At 46.6% G+C, this 14,710-nt stretch overlaps 1 protein-coding gene across 5 annotated transcripts in view; it reads left to right on the top strand.

Moving 5' to 3' along the window:
* The window catches only part of FARS2 (phenylalanyl-tRNA synthetase 2, mitochondrial), a 2,528,336-nt gene that overhangs the window by 844 nt on the left and 2,512,782 nt on the right, over positions 1-14,710 (top strand). The gene's annotated exons all lie outside the window — the stretch shown is intronic.

The following is a 14,710-nucleotide window of genomic DNA, read 5'->3' on the forward strand; positions in this document are numbered from 1 at the left end:
AGAGGCCTGTTCATGAGGGAAGGCGTTCTCACCATTTGTGCCACCCACCAGGAAATTCTTTAGTAAACACTAAGAAGTGTGACTCTCAGCCAGGTTGCACAACACAGTATCTCTACATAGAACCCAGTCCTGGCAATTTGCATAAAAGCAAAGAGCATTATGGGAACATCATAATGTCCACAATTTTAAATTTGAACCCCTAAAAGGCCAGTCCTTTTTACATTGCATAATAGCCTGGCACTTACATGTCTTGTAGTGATTCAGTAAGAAACTAATGGACTCTTCTGTTTTGATTGGTCACAATATTCACCCTAATAAAGATATGTCTGTAAATTGCAGGACATGTATATCGGTTTTGACAGCTACAACTTTGGATTTGACCTGGGTGTCTGCTGCTATAGCGGGTGAATGTGATTGGGAGGTGCGTATGGAAGGGGACATGGGGAGTGATCATTCTGGTATATTGGTGACTGTAAGAGGAGAGGTAGGGATCAGGCCACGGATGACTGGGAAAAGGTTGAATTTTAAGAAGGCTGATTGGGAGATGTATAAAAGAGTGTGCCAGGAAGCGATTGTTTCTCGCGGTAGAGGTGAAGAGGTGGATGAGTGGAATGAATATTTGGTGCAGGGAATGAGAGCAGAATCTGAGGCAGCAGTTCCAGAGATTGAGAAGGGGAAGAGTGGGAAGATTGAGGTACCTTGGTGGACGGTTGAATGTTCGAGAGCTGTGGCGGAACGTAAGAAGGCTAGGGCCAGGGCGGTAAGGTCAGGAATGATAGCAGATTTGGTGGCATATAAAAAGGCTAAAGCTAAGGCGCAGAGAGTAATTCGGGAACGGAAACGTGGTTATTGGAGGGGTTATTGTGGGTCCTTGGGGAATGATTCCGGTGTGGGTGAGGTATGGAAACAGTTCAAGCGGATGTCTGGATTAACGAGATCACAGGGTGGAATGACAGTGTTGTTGAAAGGAGAAGAGGTGATTAATGAGGATGGGGAAAAGGCGAATTTGATGGGGGAGTATTTTGCGGAGGTACACAGTTCGGGGAATTTTCCAGAAGAGGTGAGGATACGGATGGGTATGGTAGAGGAGGAGATGCGAGAGGTGTTGGCAAATGTTGGGCCTTGGGAAGAGCAATATGAGGTCCTGTTTTCGATGTTGGAGTTGGATGATGCGATTCGGAAGGGAAAGTGGTCAAGTCCAGGGGTGGATGGTGTTATGTATGTATTTTTAGAGAAGTTGCCGGTAGAATGTAAGTTGGAGGTATTAGCTCTGATCAATGAGATTTGGAAGAGTGGTGTTTTGCCGAAGATATGGAAGAGAGCGATTGTGGTGGCGATTTTGAAGGGTGGAAAGGTTCCAACGGAGTGTAAGTCATATAGGCCGATTGCATTGACTGTTGTGATGTGTAAAGTTATGGAACGGATGGTGGTTGAGCGATTGGGGTTTTATTTGGAGTCGAATGGGTGTTTGAGTGATTTTCAGAGTGGGTTCAGGAAGAATCGGTCGGTGGCTGATCCATTAGTGAGATTAGTGACTGGGGTGGAAGAGGCAATATGTGATGGAGAGATGGTGGGAGCGTTCTTTTTGGATTTGGAGAAGGCTTATGATATGGTGTGGAAGAGTGGGTTGTTGGTAAGATTGTTGGAGGTAGGTGTGAAGGGGAGGATGTTTCGGTGGATAAAGGCATTTTTGGCGGATAGGACCTTTCAGGTGAGAGTGAGGGGGGTGCTGTCTGAAGTTTGGAAGATGGAAAATGGAACACCTCAGGGAAGTGTGATTAGTGCAATGCTGTTTAATGTAATGGTGGATGGACTAATTCGGGCTATGATGGGATTAGGGTGTCAGGTAGATTTCTTTGCGGATGATGGTGTGGTATGGGTAAGAGGGCGGAGTTTGTTGACGGTGCAGAATCGGTTGCAAGCTATAATAGTACGCATGGAGGAGTGGTGTGGGAAATGGGGCTTCTCGGTGTCTGTGGAAAAAAGTGTGAGTATGGTGTTTTCGAGGAGAAGAGTGCAGCAGGAGTTGAACTTAGTTTTGAAAGGTGTGAGGGTGAAGAGTGTGAAGGAGTTTCGGTACTTGGGGGTGATTCTGGATAGAAAGTTGAATTGGAACATGCAAGTGAATGGAGTGATAGACAAGTGTAAACGCAGGTTGAATTTGTTGCGGGCGGTGACTGGGAAAGAATGGGGTGCGCAGCAGAAGTGTTTACGAATGTTATATAAGGGATTGATTCTGAGTGTGCTAGATTACGGATGTCAGGTGGCAGTGGGTTTCACAAAGAGTCAGAAGTTGCGGTTGGATAGGATGCAGGCGAGAGCGTTGAGAGTGTGTTCGGGTGTGATGAGATCCTCTCCAATGAATGCGGTTCAGGTACTTGTGGGGGAGATGCCTTTGGAATTGAGAAGGGATGTGTTGAATATGAGGTGGTGGATGAAGTGTAGTGCGAAGAGTGTGGCTCATCCGGTACGTGAATGTTTGCGGTATAATTGGAGGTTTGACTATTATGGGGATCGGTGGAGGAAGAAAGGGGGCACTTTGGGGTTTCACATGTGGGAGAAGAGGGTGCAGTGGGGTGTAGGCGAGTTGATGGTTGTGACAGATATGGATCTAGTGAGGTGTCCGAAGTGGATGATGAGGTCTCCTAAGGTGTGCTTGAAGTTGACGAGTGTGGTGTCAAAGAAGCGGGGATTGCGGGGTGAGATCAAAGATTTGGGTCAGGCATATGTGGCAGAGAAAGAAGGGTGCAGGGTGTTCACGGATGGTTCAAAGGATCCGGTATCTGGAAGAGTGGGAATGGCGTATTATCTAGAAAGCACGGGGGAATATAAAGTGGGGCGTCTGACGGATGATGTGTCAATTTGTACGGCTGAGTTGATGGCGATAGCAATGGCGATTGAAAGGGTATGCGAGTTGAGGTTTGAGAAAGTAGTGGTATTTTCAGATTCATTGAGTGGGTTGCAGGCGATTGTGGCAGGGGATGGTGATAGGAAGGATGTGATTTTGGATATCGGGAGAAAGATTGATCGGTGTGTTCGTGGAGGGATGGATCTGGAGTTGGCGTGGGTCCCCAGTCATAGCGGCATTCTGGGAAATGAGTTAGTGGATCTGGCGGCGGGTGAGGGTATGAGAAGGGAAGCGGTTGATGTAAGATTACCTTTGAGTGTGGATGAGACGAAGGCAGTGATGGTGAGGCGGGTCATGGATGAGTGGCAGGAGAGGTGGGTGAGTGGGGTGAAAGGTAGGTGGATGTTTGGTATTCGTGAGAAAGTGTCAGTAAAGGTGAATTCGGGAAGTCTAGAATGGAGGAGGGGGGAAGAGGTGATGCTGAATCGATTGAGAATAGGGCATGTGGGACTGAATGAATATCTGTTTAGAGTAGGGAAGCGAGAATCGAGGAATTGTGCGGTGTGTGGAGTGCCTGAGACTGTGGAACATTTTCTGTTTAGGTGTGAGAGACATGCTGTAGAGAGAGAATTGATGAGGGTTCGATTGACTGCGCAGGGTGTGGCTGAGTTGAGTGGGAAGGCTTTGTTGGGAGGTGATGGGGTGAGTGGCAGAAGGAGGAGTAGTGTGATGTTGGATTTTGTGAGGCAGACAGGGCGGTGGGAGGAATTGTGAGTTTTACGTGGGTTGAATGCTGAATGGTGGATAGGTGCACATCATCCAATTGGATGGGGAAGCGCCTGCGTGGGTCCGTCCACGCCTACTCTAATTTAAAGAAAGAAAAGAAGACAGCTACAACTAACTGGAGGTTTGATTATTACAGAGATCAGTGGAGGAGGAAGGGGGGCACTTTTGGGTTTCACATGTGGGAGAAGGGAGTGCAGTGGAGTGTGGGTGATTTGATGATTGTGACAGACACGGATTTGGAGAGAAGGCCGAGATGGATGATGAGATCTCCAAAGGTGTGTTTGGAGTTGGCGAATGTGGTATCGAAGAAGAGAGGTATGCGCGGTGAGATTAAAGCTTTGGGTCAGGAGTATGTGGCAGGAAAGGAAGGATATAAGGTGTTTACGGATGGTTCAAAGGATCCTACGTCTGGGAGAGTGGGAATGGCGTATTATCTAGAAAGCATTGGGGAGTATAAAATAGGACGATTGACGAATGATGTGTCTATTTGTACGGCTGAGTTGGTGGCGATTGCTTTGGTGATTGACAGGGTATATGAGTTGGGGTATGAGAAAGTGGTGGTGTTTTCAGATTCATTGAGTGGGTTACAGGCGATTGTGGCAGGGGATGGTGATAGGAAGGATGTGATTTTGGACATTAGGATGAAGATTGATCGGTGTGTGCGCGGAGGTATGGATTTGGAGTTGGCATGGGTTCCCAGTCACAGTGGCATTTTGGGAAATGAGTTGGTGGATCTGGCGGCGGGTGAGGGTATGAGGAGGGAAGCGATTGAGGTGAGGTTGCCTTTGAGTGTGGATGAGGTGAAGGCTGTGATGAAGAGACGGGTCCTAGATGAATGGCAGGAGAGGTGGGTGAATGGGGTGAAGGGCAGGTGGATGTTCGGTGTTCGTGGGAAAGTGTCGGTGAAGGTGGATGCAGGGAGTTCAGAATGGAGGAGGGGGGAGGAAGTGATGCTGAATCGGTTGAGGATAGGTCATGTGGGGCTGAATGACTGTCTATTTCGAATAGGGAAGCGTGAATCAAGGGACTGTGCAGTGTGTGGGGTACCTGAAACGGTGGGACATTTTTTGATTAGGTGTGAAAGACATGTTATGGAGAGAGAATTGATGAGGGTTCGATTGAATGCACTGGGAGTGGCTGAGCTGAGTGAGAAGATTATACTGGGAGGTGATGGGGAGGGAGGCAGGAGGAGGAGTAATGTGATGTTGGATTTTGTGAGGCAGACGGGGAGGTGGGAGGAGTTGTGAGCTTAAATTGAGTCAAACTATTAGTGGGTACGGTGCACATCATCCTATAGGATGGGGAAGCGCCTGCGTGGGTCCGCCCACGTTTCCGATAATTAAGAAGAAGAAGAAGAAGACAGCTACAACTGAATTGGAACATGCAAGTGAATGGAGTGATGGACAAGTGTAAACGCAGGTTGAATTTGTTGCGGGCGGTGACTGGGAAAGAATGGGGTGCGCAGCAGAAGTGTTTACGAATGTTATATAAGGGATTGATTTTGAGTGTGCTAGATTACTGATGTCAGGTGGCAGTGGGTTTCACAAAGAGTCAGAAGTTGCGGTTGGATAGGATGCAGGCGAGAGCGTTGAGAGTGTGTTCGGGTGTGATGAGATCCTCTCCAATGAATGCGGTTCAGGTACTTGTGGGGGAGATGCCATTGGGATTGAGAAGGGATGTGTTGAATATGAGGTGGTGGATGAAGTGTAGTGCGAAGAGTGTGGCTCATCCGGTACGTGAATGTTTGCGGTATAATTGGAGGTTTGACTATTATGGGGATCGGTGGAGGAAGAAAGGGGGCACTTTGGGGTTTCACATGTGGGAGAAGAGGGTGCAGTGGGGTGTGGGCGAGTTGATGGTTGTGACAGATATGGATCTAGTGAGGTGTCCGATGTGGATGATGAGGTCTCCTAAGGTGTGCTTGAAGTTGACGAGTGTGGTGTCAAAGAAGCGGGGATTGCGGGGTGAGATCAAAGATTTGGGTCAGGCATATGTGGCAGAGAAAGAAGGGTGCAGGGTGTTCACGGATGGTTCAAAGGATCCGGTATCTGGAAGAGTGGGAATGGCGTATTATCTAGAAAGCACGGGGGAGTATAAAGTGGGGCGTCTGACTGATGATGTGTCAATTTGTACGGCTGAGTTGGTGGCGATAGCAATGGCGATTGAAAGGGTATGCGAGTTGAGGTTTGAGAAAGTAGTGGTATTTTCAGATTCATTGAGTGGGTTGCAGGCGATTGTGGCAGGGGATGGTGATAGGAAGGATGTGATTTTGGATATCAGGAGAAAGATTGATCGGTGTGTGCGTGGAGGGATGGATCTGGAGTTGGCGTGGGTCCCTAGTCATAGCAGCATTCTGGGAAATGAGTTAGTGGTTCTGGCGGCGAGTGAGGGTATGAGAAGGGAAGCGGTTGATGTAAGATTACCTTTGAGTGTGGATGAGACGAAGGCAGTGATGGTGAGGCGGGTCATGGATGAGTGGCAGGAGAAGTGGGTGAGTGGGGTGAAAGGTAGGTGGATGTTTGGTATTCGTGAGAAAGTGTCAGTAAAGGTGAATTCGGGAAGTCTAGAATGGAGGAGGGGGGAGGAGGTGATGCTGAATCGATTGAGAATAGGGCATGTGGGACTGAATGAATATCTGTTTAGAATAGGGAAGCGAGAATCGAGGGATTGTGTGGTGTGTGGAGTGCCTGAGACTGTGGAACATTTTCTGTTTAGGTGTGAGAGACATGCTGTAGAGAGAGAATTGATGAGGGTTCGATTGACTGCGCAGGGTGTGGCTGAGTTGAGTGGGAAGGCTTTGTTGGGAGGTGATGGGGTGAGTGGCAGAAGGAGGAGTAGTGTGATGTTGGATTTTGTGAGGCAGACAGGGCGGTGGGAGGAATTGTGAGTTTTACGTGGGTTGAATGCTGAATGGTGGATAGGTGCACATCATCCAATTGGATGGGGAAGCGCCTGCGTGGGTCCGTCCACGCCTACTCTAATTTAAAGAAAGACAGCTACAACTCAACTGCTGCAAGCCATTGTTTTAAGCTGCCGAAGGTTCAGGAATAAATTCATCCTGGCTTCACTTACAGAAATAACAGACATTAACAGTGGGCAAGTCAACACCAGAACAAGAAAGCTGCCAGAAGGTACAATGGGTGGGAAGCTTACGTGGCCTCTCCCCTGGCAGACAGTGCGATAGGGTTGTGCTTGGTAAAGTTGCACTCCTGAGGTAGTTTGAGTTAGGCAATTGTACGACAAACTTGATGAACAAGTGAAAACATATCAGGGATATTTAAATGGATGGCATGTATGTCTTATGTTATGAAAAGGAGGGACAAAATGGCAAACGGAAGACGAGTAAGGAGAAATGGGCCCGTGTACAAGACAGCTACAACTGTATGCAGTTTAGAGTTTCTGTATGCACTGCCCAGTGTTCTGACAGCTCATTGAAGAGCGGGTTACTCGTTTGTGTGAATCCCTGTGCTCTGTGGCATGCATGAGCACCCTGAGCTTCGAAAAGCAGACTGCTTTTATGAAAGCGGTTTGCTCAGTGAAGCGTAGTATCCGGGACAGTCATGTGCTAGCCCCTGGCTCTGGGGGACGGAGCGGTGCACCAGAAAGATGTTGCTCCGTCTTGTTCTGGCCCATTCCCTGCGCTGAGCATGACCACTGTAAAGCACATGTTAAAGATGGCTTGTTTCCACAATATATTTCAGCCTGGCCACTGTAAACCATCCCACCCTTCCAAAAACGAAAGAATTTCATGATGGTGCTCACAATAAACGAGCTCCCAGCCACTGTAAAACACATGTTCATGATGGATTGTATTCCCAAAATATGTCAACATGACCGTGTTAAACGTTTTGTCGGTCTGCCTTTGCCAAAATATATGCCAATATTAGCATTGAAAATATCTTAAATGATGATTGGATGGTACACCAGGTATGCCAGGTTACATGGTGTACAGTGCCAACAATATATGCCTGAATTTCCATTGTCAAACACATTCATGATGCAGCGCCCACAATATATATCAGCATTCTCAGTGTAAAACCTGTTCTGATGAATGTAATGAGTCCAGTGGAGTAATCACTGATTCTCTTCCCCCACACCTCCAAGCCTGAGATATTCTCCCATGTGGCCAGGGGCCGGCAGCCATTACCTGATTCTGACCCTCCGGGTGGTTTTATGAGGGTGGATCACACAGTAGGAGATGATTGTCGAGGAGATGTAGTGGCCACATCGGGAGAGACGCAATATCCTTCACTTAGAAATGAGGAAGACCACATAATTCCTGAATCCTTAATGGATGATTGTCATTTTATAAATCACTCCCATTATAGGACCCAAAGAATCCTTCCTTTAAAACATTACGAGCACAATGACATTCACACCTCAAATATACATAATTCTCATTTTACATCTTGTTTCTCTGATTTTTTTGTTCTTAACAATCCTATGGACTACAAAACCCACAATGCCTCAAGTAATGAGAAGAGGAAGAAGGAGTTAGATGGGATTGAAAGAAATCTGAAGTCAAACACGCAGGCTAGCTGTTATAGTGGAAATCGGCTGCACAGGACATTTAAAACTGGCTTGTACTTTCAAGTCCACTTCGGAGAGCGAAGCAGCAGACCGGACAAAGCGGGAAGCATAACCGCGAGTGAAGGTAGATGCGCAGGAACGAACAGTGCAGCAGAAGGCAGAGGTTTTCAAGCTGCTGCTTGTCAGCCTTCCTGACAGGAGTGGGGCTAGGCCCAGGGAAGCGTGGCGGGCACTGGGGAAGAGCTACTCCAGAGCCGTCAGCAGCAGTGATGCTATCCAGAGAGCAGTCATGAAAATAACAGCTTCACCGGAAAGTGAACCAGTGGGGAAGCTGGAACAAGGTCTGCAAAGCAGGAGACAGAGGTTAAATCCTCATGCATGAAATGTCAAGAGAGGGAAAGTTGGAGCAAAGGTTATTTCAAGCAGATGAAGTTTAATGAAAACGTTGACAGGCAGAATTTGTACAAGTCTCCATATCTGAGAAGCGAATAAGGGGAAAGTTGGAACAAGCATTGCCACAAGCAAATTAACACTTAACCTTCTACGGGGAGCTGTACAGCACCCCGAAGGACCAAACTGGGATATTGGACCCAGAGCATTATTGGCCTCACAGAGCCGCCCTTGCCTAACGGCACATCAGAGAGCGGGGTTGGATGCAGATATAACAGTCGAAGAGGTAACAAGAGCTTTCATGCAATTACAATCGGGTAAGACACTGGCTCCAAATGGCTTCCCGTAGAGATTTGGAAGCAGCCTGGAGTCAAGATCACAGAACCTTTACACCATTTATTCTAGCGGTTTAGGGCTGATGGGGTCTTGCCCCCAGACCTGAGAAAGCCCTGCATAATGGTCCTGCTGAAACCAGGAAAACTCCCTGAGAGATGCTCCTTAAATAGGCCAATATCACGGATCAACAGCAAGGCCAAGGTGTTGGTGCGAGTGCTAGCTAATCGCATCTTGGAAGTTATTGACTCTTTGGTACACCTGGGTCAGTGCAGATTCATGCCCACGAAAACCACGCGGATGAACATCCGTAGAGTACAGCTGGCCATTGACCAGAGGGCACACCTACAAACACTGGCAGCACTCCTGGCAATTGATTTCGAAAAGGCTTTTGATTCGGTAAGATGGGAAGCACTTTTGGAAATCATGGGACGCATGGGCTTCGGAGAGAGTTCCTTGGATGGTGAAGCCTCGGTCAAAGTCAATGGGGTCCTATCAGAGGGGTTTACCCTCTGTCGTGGGACGACGCAGGGGTGCCCCCTATCCCTCCTGCTGTTTATTTTAGCCATCGAACCATTGGCGATCAAACTTAATAATGACCCGGCCTGAGTAGGCTTCCACTGGCCATGGGGAGGGGAAGACCAGGTTTCATTATATGCCAACACTCTCTGGTTTACATGGGTGAACCAGCAATCTCATGCCCGGTGATGATCAAGATATTGGGGGAATACCAGGGCTATTGTGGGCTCAAGCTGAACCAACAGAAGTCAGTGGTGATCCGGGTGGCGGGGTAGGGGCCATCTCAGGTTGCCCCTTTCCAGTCTCGGTCTCAGGGTTCACTTATTTGGGCATACACTTGGGTCTCGAACCAGAGGAATACCTTCGGCTCAATCTCACCCCGCTGATGACCCGGTTTGCATCCAATATCATGCACTGGCAAACGCTCCAGGTGTCATTGAAGGGCAAAACGGTGCTCTTTAAAATGTTGGCCCTCCCCAGATTCCTATATGTGCCACAGAATGCTCCCAGGGCAATCCCCGGATCCATCTTTCGCACGATCGAGAACTCCTTAAGGCGGCTGCTTTGGGGGTTGGGGGGGACAACCACGCATCGCCCTTAGTAGGATGCTCCAGCGCTTGGTGTGGGAAGGGTGTTTCGGAATTCCCTGCTTGCAACGGTATTATTGGGCCACGCAAGTCAGCATGGTGAACGACTAGTTGCACAGGGACCTATGGTTTCTGTGTGTGGAGGTGAGGTGGAGAGGGGTTGGATGGGGGGGGACTGCCTGAACAAATATCGTACGGAGGCGAAACCACTGCTACGCCCCTCCCTCGGCTGGAAGAGCACACTAGGCAAGTGTGGGCTGAAGCGCACCGGGACATAGGGTGGGGCAAGAAGCACACTTTGCAGCAACCTCTATGGAACAACAGACTCCTCCCGGAACTCAGGAAAATGGGACACTTCAGACAATGGGAAGAACTAGGGGTGAAAAACCTCAGAGAAGTGGTTCAAGAGGGGGCACTCATTCCCTTCATGAAACTACAAGACACATTTGGAGTGCCTGGGAGAGACCACTATAGATACATGCAATTAGCCCATGCGGTAAGATCCCAGTTGCCTGCTCTAGACGAGATACCTTCCTGTTCACCCACAGAGGCAAACATCTTCCCTGCACGTATACACACAAAGGTCACATCAATCCTATACCAGGCACTCACTGACTTTGGATCTCAGGAACTGTCCCGGCTCGGAGGCAGATGGGAGGGAGAGGTGGGGACACTAGAGTCGGAAGAATGGGTCGAATCACTTATGTTCCCAAGGGAGATTAGAATGGCGGCCAGATTACGCTTGATTCAATAGAAAATATTTCACAGGGTATATTACTCACTAACAGCACTGGTGCGATGGGGGGGTGATTGACATAGATGACTATTTGAGGTGTGGGAGGAGTGGAGGTACTTTTTTCCACATCCTATGGGAATGTGCTCAGATACAGGTGTTCTGGGAGACAGTTATCCAAAAACTGTTGACGGTGATCGGATCAGAGGTCCCCTGTGTTCCTAAATTGGTTATGCTTGGTATCTGGGGGGAGACTGGGTTCACGAAACATGAAAGGGTGTTCCTATCCACCACATTATGATTGTCCAAAAGAATCATTGTAACAATGTGGGGGTCCGCGAACCGCCCATGACTCAGTCAATGGAAGGCAGAAATGGACAGATGCATGTCTCTCGAATGACGTATTTATTAGGCCAGGGGCTGCCCACGATAATTTCAAAAGGTGTGGGGTGTGTGTGCTGGAGAGGGTGACTAACACGGGAGAATTGAGTGAGGCGTCCGACATCAGATTGGCTGCAGTGGCCCAAGCCTCTATGTTTCCCCTGCAGGATGTCATATATGATTCCTGTGTATATGTGTCTGAGGAACCAATGCTGACACTACCCAGTGTTTTGTTTTATTGTAATGTTATCAAAACAATGAAAAGAGTTATTCAAGAAATGAAATATATTGTGCAAAATAAATACTTTTGCCATCCTTAGAAAGATATGGTCTGGAAGAGTTCCTTTTGCCATCCTTAGAAGGATATTGTCTGGAAGAGACGCGTTTACCATCCTTGGAGCGTTTGTTGTATAAACGAAACATTTTTGCCAGCTTTGAGAAGTTGTTGCATGGAAAAGATTCCTACCATCCTTAAGGGAACATTGTTTAGAAAATACACTTTTGCCATCCTTTCTGAATTAATCCAGGGTATGGTAACTATCCTCTGCATCCAACGACTTCTCATTGGGAGAAACCACTTTTTGTTGGATATATTTATTTGCTTTATGTTTGAACACCTTTGGTTAAATCTAGATCAAAGACAATTCACCTTACACTTCTTAGATGTTTCATTTCTAGAGTGAGGGTCTGATATATTTTGGGCACAAGGACACAGTGCTCCAGATAGGATTTGTGTGTGAAATTACAGAGTAAATCCAATTTCAAGAGAGTCAAAATGAGTGTCCTCCTACGAAAGAGAGTAAAAAAGTGTCTGATAATTATCCAATTTGTGTGTAAAATTAAAACTGCGTTCGAAAACATTAGTGTAATAAAACTTGACAATGCATACTGCCAAGATTCATCTTCATAATACTTGGACACTAGAAGTCTGTTAAGAACTACAACAGATGCCAGCTAGTTACATCATAAATCAAGTCCCTCACCTTACCAGCATTACTTCTCTGCCTCTTGGGCGAACTGTTGCTGTCTGGCACTACCTGCTTGACAGACACTCCATGCTTTTGCTTCATCTCTCCTTCCCTTTGCTACTCTGTTTCCCCTGCCTCTCACTTTCTGATGCTCTTCCTCTTACCCTTAAGTGTTGCTATGCCACATTTTGCGGTCTGTTGCTCTGTCACTCTGCCTCTCCGCTCTCTGCATTCTATTATCGCTGTTTCCCTACTATATATTGTGTTTAGGTTGAGATAACTGCCCATCCTCTCTCATGTCATTACTCTGGCTATATCTGTTTTTTCATTTTCTCTATTGTGGTTGCTACTCCTTTTGATTATATTTCTTGCACTGCCTCTTATGTTATTGGCCTACCTTTCTCTAGTCTGGATTTTCTATTTCCATCTCTCCCCATTTTCTGTTGATCTGTGTTTTCTTATTTTACTGTCTCTATTTGTCTCTTTTGCTCTGCTTCAATCGCCACTTTGTACTCCTGTATTGCTTAGGTTCAGAGTTGCGCTTCCTCTCCTTTTTGTCATTTTGTCATGGCACCAGTAAATATTCAAAAAACAAAAAATGCCTTCTCCATTTACAAATCTAGTGCAGCTTTACAATTGGGTGTTCCTTTTTAGATGTGTGTAAACCTTTTTTCCATTATGCTGGGAATTATAGATTGAGAGGTTTGTCTTACCAGATGCAGCACTTGCTTGAATGCAGATGTTTTACAGCACTGTATGCCATTATAAATATAAGCGCCCAGATGAGATATGTGTTTTGAGCTATTACACGTATAGCAGCCCTTGTGGGATGTGATTGTTCAGAGCCATTACAGGTATTGTAGCCCTGATGAAAAGCCTGTTCTTAGCCATTACAAGTATAGCAGCCCTCATGGGATGTGTGTGTTCTACTTCTGAGCCATTAAAGGTATAGCAGCCCTCCTTTTCTGTTCTGAGTCATTACAGGTATAGCAGCTCTGATGAGATGTGTGTTCTGAGCCGTTCTGCATCACTGAACATTTAGTAGTCATTTTGATAAGTCAAAAGCTGTCGGCTCTGTTACCATTGAATGTTACCTGCATCTTAAACAGACGCTGATGCAGAGGCATTAACTCACCTATCAACAGGATTTGAACTAACATGTTACACAATGATCTCTACAGCAAGGTTCTTGACCCACCGAGCTTCCTTTCTCGAAAGGCTGCTCACTCTGAAAGGCATATAGGGTTAGGGAACTGGCAGTTCCATGTGAGACTTGCCTGACATAACTGGCTTGTCAAAAACTCTCTGCCTCTTTGGAGTATCCTACACGAGTTAGGAGATTCATAATGAGGCTTTGAAATGTGCTAGGTTTTTAGCAGTGGGACTCAGTAATCAGACATGGGAGAAGCAGAGGTTTCTTAAAAGCGCAAAACTGAGTCGGAGGTAGTGACGTATGACAGCAGTGCCACCTTCTTGCACTGTTCATGAGTGTGCATCGCACCAGCTCAGGAGGATCGTGGGAAGCATCTATGTGAAAATGGCACTTTTTTTACTGTGAGGTTGAAAATCTTGCATTTAAAACAATACATTTTCTGCATTTTTAGTGTAGGGAAAGACCTGCCCCCGTAGCACTCCCAACCCCACCGCTCTCCTGTATATATTAAATACCCCTAACCAACCCCCTTCTATTTTTTGGGAGAAAGCTGTTCTTTTCCATGCAAGGCTTTCTAGCTTGCAGTAATGGGATTCAATATTTTGTAGTGATACTGTTGGGAAGAGCTCAGACACAGTTCTTGCTCAGTACTTTAGTTCGCTGCAGAAAATGCCAACACGTGTTTGTGCTTTGTCATTACAGCAGCTCTGTTAAGAAATTCAGGTACTGTCCCAAAATATAGTAGTCCTGCTAAGAAATGTGGGCATGATGCAATCCTCCTTGCTGTGAATAATGGCCATTTTGCCAAGACATGCGTGTAGCAGCATTAATTAGGAAACTTTGCCTGAGTATGAAGCAGTCCTGTTGAGAAGTACCGGTACAATCTGTGACACTGAAAATATATACAGCACTGCTTCTACCTGCATCCATTATACTGGCTTGCAGTGGGTGGTCAGAAAGGGAGTTACATTAATGTCCAGACCACATGCCTAGCAGCTATTCCTTGCACTCTAAAACAACAAACTAAGTACAGTGCCCATTCATGCATGTGCATGCACGTGAACACATGTAATCTGAAGACTTATAAACACATCTCGATATAGAACACCAAAAGCTTTTCCTTCTCACAAATGCCAAACAACTGCTTGCTGGGAGGCTCTCTTAAAACTTCGACATTAAGAACCCCAAGCCATTGAATGCAATTGATGTGCTTCTGTGATGAAAAGAAAAAGTATAAAATACTGAGGCTACTGCAACGGCGCTGCCTCTATTAAAGCTGATAAAAACAGGAAAATTATGCAAAAATGCAGCCCTACTTTAAGACAATTTTCATTTTACACAATACATGTGTCCTAAAGCAATGTGTAAAGCATGGTTATGATTAAAAATTCTTCAATAACACTGTAACCTACACAATGCAGGCAGTTGAACAAAACAGAGGACATCCTGAACACCCTTGTTACTCACCTGCCAAACCCATCC

This window comes from Ambystoma mexicanum, chromosome 5p, assembly GCF_040938575.1.
Source record: "Ambystoma mexicanum isolate Mex_15411 chromosome 5p, UKY_AmexF1_1, whole genome shotgun sequence".
Classification (NCBI taxonomy): Eukaryota; Metazoa; Chordata; class Amphibia; order Caudata; family Ambystomatidae; genus Ambystoma; species Ambystoma mexicanum.